This window comes from Urtica dioica, chromosome 4 (assembly GCF_054948205.1).
Source record: "Urtica dioica subsp. dioica isolate 48M chromosome 4, U.dioica_male_clone48M_v1_H2, whole genome shotgun sequence".
In the NCBI taxonomy this organism is placed as follows: Eukaryota; Viridiplantae; Streptophyta; class Magnoliopsida; order Rosales; family Urticaceae; genus Urtica; species Urtica dioica.
Window position 1 is genome coordinate 16,895,292 of NC_142759.1, and position 5,549 is coordinate 16,900,840.

Genomic DNA, 5,549 nt, shown 5'->3' on the forward strand with positions numbered 1-5,549 from the left:
GGTTTTGTAATTCCGGGTTGCAAGTGGTGAATTGGGTTGATGTTAGTGGTTCTTTGGACTCGATTTGTGATATGTATGGCTTGGTTTCAAGGTTTGAATTCGAATTGAGGAAATTGAATGATTTTTGTTGGCCGTGGGTTTTTTCTTTTGGTTTGGCTGAATGGTTGTTGGTAACCAGACTGGGTTTATTTATTTATAGACCATCATGACGAAGAAAACTACTTAACCTCGATCAACTGCATGGTAATCCAAGAAGATGTCATTGTAAAAAAGGTAAACCATACATTGAAAAAAAGCATAAGCAGACAATCATTCAAAACTGCTCATGACGACTCACGTGAATGAATCCAACCGAATTGTGTTTGTGCTTATACGCAGGATTCCCAAAATTATTTATGAATGTGATAAACCAACCGTATATTACAGCAACAAGGTTTCTTAAATAATTCAAACATGATTGGCTCTGTACCCAATTGTTAGATCTGAATATTACGGGTGAAATCCATCACCTAATTCCATGATCGAATCATGTTGAATAATTAAGAAAGCATAAAATCAATAACGGAAGCGTACTTGATGAATCCATGACGGTTGGTCTTCTAGATCAACACGTATATCTTAGAGAGCCCTTTGTTTCTCTCTTGATTCATTCTGACGACGGGATATCAGAAAGTGACAAGTTGTTACGTGTGACTTAGGGACCAGCCGTATTTATAGGCAACCATTAGGTTAACCTAGCGGGCTTCTTATTTCAGCCCATCATAGAAATAGAAGCCATAGTGGTCTACACATTAAATGCCCATAATCTATTAGATATATTAAAGCCCAATATCCGTACACCAAATTAGATCACTTTTAACGGGCCATCTTTATTGACAGTTCACAACACATAATTATTTAACATATAAGCCCAACGTTGGATTAAGGATCTAACATGTTGGATTAAAGATCCAACAGAGCCCGGAGTTCTCATCACCTTCGTATCTCTTCCTCGCGGAGGCAACGATCTGAAGCGGATTCGATTCAGGTACGGGCTTACTTGGGAAACAGAGTTCTGAGAGCTTGGAAGGAAAAAAAACAGGGAACTTACTTCGGGGAAACGAAGTTCTAAGTCAGGATCAGCCCTTGTACCCAAAGGGGATCTGAACTACACTTAGTTTTTTATGGTGTTTGAGGACGGGATTGAGGTGGTGAAGTACCGGAGGATGGGGATGAACGAGGTGAGGACTACTTTGTCGGAGGATGCTCGGGTGGTTGTCTCGCCGACCAGGCTTGAGTTTAGCAAGCAGAATCAGAGTTTGGCTTACGAGTTGACTTTCTTGACGAAGGTTTGTGGGTTTCGCTCTTCGAGGTCTTCGACAGAGGGCATGTGGAACGATCGGGGCTTGATCGAGTGGACTGATGGGACAAAAAGAAAAAAAATTCGGCCATTGTTAGTATCAACACCGAGCTTCATCATCACCATACTCACTTCCATCTCTTCATCTTCTTTTCTTCGTTGCTCCGCGCCATCACTCTCGCCCGAGTCTTCACCACCGCGCGCGCCAACTGAGGAGAGACGACGCCGCCGTGAGCCGCCGCGACGCCGGACCAAGGGGTAATCACGGGGAAGATATACTCACTTCCATCTCTTCATCTTCTTTTCTTCGTTGCTCCGCGCCATCACTCTCGCCCAAGTCTTCACCACCGCACGCGCCAACTGAGGAGAGACGACGCCGCCGTGAGCCACCGCGACGCCGGACCAAAGGGTAATCACCGGGAAGAGGATGAGGAAATTGTGGGACCGAGAAATTCCGTGAGTCGAGGTGAGAATTCCTCTTCCTCGGAGTGATTCATGATTAGGGTTTATGAGTTTGATTTTGGGGGTTTTGTAATTCCGGGTTGCAAGTGGTGAATTGGGTTGATGTTAGTGGTTCTTTGGACTCGATTTGTGATATGTATGGCTTGGTTTCAAGGTTTGAATTCGAATTGAGTAAATTGAATGATTTTTGTTGGCCGTGGGTTTTTTCTTTTGGTTTGGCTGAATGGTTGTTGGTAACCAGACTGGGTTTATTTATTTATAGACCATCATGACGAAGAAAACTACTTAACCTCGATCAACTGCATGGTAATCCAAGAAGATGTCATTGTAAAAAAGGTAAACCATACATTGAACAAAAGCATAAGCAGACCATCATTCAAAACTGCTCATGACGACTCACGTGAATTAATCCAACCGAATTGTGTTTGTGCTTATACGTAGGATTCCCAAAATTATTTATGAATGTGATAAACCAACCGTATATTACAGCAACAAGGTTTCTTAAATAATTCAAATATGATTGGCTCTGATACCAATTGTTAGATCTGAATATTACGGATGAAATCCATCACCTAATTCCATGATCGAATCATGTTGAATAATTAAGAAAGCATAAAACCAATAACGGAAGCGTACTTGATGAATCCATGACGGTTGGTCTTCTAGATCAACACGTATATCTTAGAGAGCCCTTTGTTTCTCTCTTGATTCACTCTTACGACGGGATACCAGAAAGTGACAAGTTGTTACGTATGACTTAGGGACCAGCCGTATTTATAGGCAACCATTAAGTTAACCTAGCGGGCTTCTTATTTCAGCCCATCATAGAAATAGAAGCCATAGTGGTCTACACATTAAAGGCCCACAACCTATTAGATATATTAAAGCTCAATATCCGTACACCAAATTAGATCACTTTTAACGGGCCATCTTTATTGACAGTTCACAACACATAATTATTTAACATATAAGCCCAACGTTGGATTAAGGATCTAACATGTTGGATTAAAGATCCAACAGAGCCCGGAGTTCTCATCACCTTCGTATCTCTTCCTCGCGGAGGCAACGATCTGAAGCGGATTCGATTCAGGTACGGGCTTACTTGGGAAACAGAGTTCTGAGAGCTTGGAAGGAAAAAAAAACAGGGAACTTACTTCGGGGAAACGAAGTTCTAAGTCAGGATCAGCCCTTGTACCCAAAGGGGATCTGAACTACACTTAGTTTTTTATGGTGTTTGAGGACGGGATTGAGGTGGTGAAGTACCGGAGGATGGGGATGAACGAGGTGAGGACTACTTTGTCGGAGGATGCTCGGGTGGTTGTCTCGCCGACCAGGCTTGAGTTTAGCAAGCAGAATCAGAGTTTGGCTTACGAGGTGACTTTCTTGACGAAGGTTTGTGGGTTTCGCTCTTCGAGGTCTTCGACAGAGGGCATGTGGAACGATCGGGGCTTGATCGAGTGGACTGATGGGACTCACCGAGTCAGGAGCCCCGTTGGATTCGTTGCACAGCTTGGGTCTCGACTTCCGAGTGAATATTATTTTCGGCTTTGTTTTCTTGGAAGATAATAAGTACTTATGTGCTCTTTGTTAGCTCTGCATTTGGTTGTACAAAAATTTTGAGATTAGATCACATTCGCTTCGTCGCTTGAGTCTTCCCGGCTTAAATCAAGGTGACCGACATTTATTTGTGATTAAGATATGAAAAGTTTCTTGATTGGCTTCTTTGATAAGGAATTTAGCGTCGTTTTTCTGAAGCCTCACACATAAGTCATTGCACAAACTCAATTATGGCTAACCTCAATTATGTAGGCCAGTGTCCATGTCTCTGAAGCACCCAGTAATGGCAATATTGATTCACTTATGATGTTGGTAAAAGAGACTGCTTAACATTAAACTCTACTACAAGAGTCTTTTTTATTATTATTATTATTATTATTATGTACCAAATAGGCCTCTTGATACACTGAGTTCCCATTTTATTGGTATGTCAAACCATCAATTAAGAATAGTAGTCTGTAAATGAGTGCGTTAGTGATTATTTGGCAAGTAAATATTAGTATTTTGCGAGATAATTTTGAATTAATTTTGGGTTTTTGGAATATCAGTGTAATAAGGTTTAGCCCACATTGAGTCATAATGCAATATATACAAATTTAAAAATAAAAAAAAAATAAAAAAATAAAAAACTTTTAGAAATCGTGTTATCTGTTAACATTTATGTCAACAAATCATGTCATTTATTAACATTTATGTCAACAAATCAACAAACTTTTCAATGTTGTCATTTGTTGACATCTATGTCAACAAACTTTTCAATGTTATTATTTGTTGATATATATGCGAGACTCAGATTTCAATAAATCATCGAACAAACTCATATTTCTTAAAAGTACACACACACATACACACACACACACACACACACACACACACACACACACACACACATATATGCGAGACTCGGAGCAAAAAATTAGGAAAAAAAGTAAAGAAAAAAAAAAGAAGAATGTAAAAATGGATAAAAAAAAATATTCTCCGTCCAAGATTTACTAAATTTGTCCAAATTATAATTTTGGTGGATAATGAGAAATAGGTTATCGAATGGTAACAGTTCTCAAATTTATTCTCTTACAAAAGGACGTAAACAATAAACACCACGTAAAACTAAGGGGGTTCATGAAATACGCTAAACCGAACAACTCGATTAATCAAACCAAACCGCACTCTTTTATAAACCCATCCATTAAAACCCGATGAATTTGGGTTGTAACCGACTCAAATTGCAATCGTTTCGGGTTGATGTGGTTTTTTATAGTCGTGAGATTGAGTTGAACCAAACTAACCCGATTGAGTTAATTCTTTAATTTTTTTAAGATTGCAAATATTTTACAAAAAATTGGCTACGTAGCCATCATTAAGGCTAGCAATTCGGGTTTAGCCAATATTTCGTTAATTTTCTGTATATAGTCATTTTGTTTACGTGGCAGCTTATTAATTGAATTAATTTTACACATTTGCCCTTATTTATTACGCTGATTAATTATAATTAGAGATTTTTTTTAATTTTGAATTTTACCGATTTGGAAAGATTCTTAACGTGTATTTTTTAATTTATGGACGAGAAGATATGGATTTTTTCATCGTTGACTTTAGCTAATTAGTTTTTATTTTCGTGGCTATTAATTATGGATAAAATCTGTAAATATATTTTTTATTTATTGAATATATCTGTAAATAAAACATACATTTACGTGACTCATTAACATATTAACATATTTATGTACTGTAAATTTCTTCCTTGTACATTTACAATACTCATTTACAATAAACACGGTAGGAAAAAAAAAACTAAAAAAAAAAACTCTGCCGTCCTTAAAAAGGAAAAAAAAAGTGTGGATCGTTCGATCGATGGCGGCATGCGAGCAAGTGTCGGGCCTTCTGTCATCGTTCATGGAAACATTCGTTGACTTCGCGTTCAGCGGCTTCTTCCTCCTTCTCGACGCTGACACCTTCCTCAAAGGTATATAACAAATCCAAAATCATAGGGTTTCGATTTCGAATCTGCTTCATTGATTGATTCTTTCTCTCTCTCTAGACTTGAAATTGAGGATCAGCGAGAAGAGCATTTTCCACGAGTTTCATCCTGACGCGACGCCGTGACTTCCAATTCATGACGCGCCGCGGCCTGGAAGAGCTGTGACGGCGGTGGTGGGGGGAGGGAGTCGGTGTTCGTGCACGGAGGGCTTCT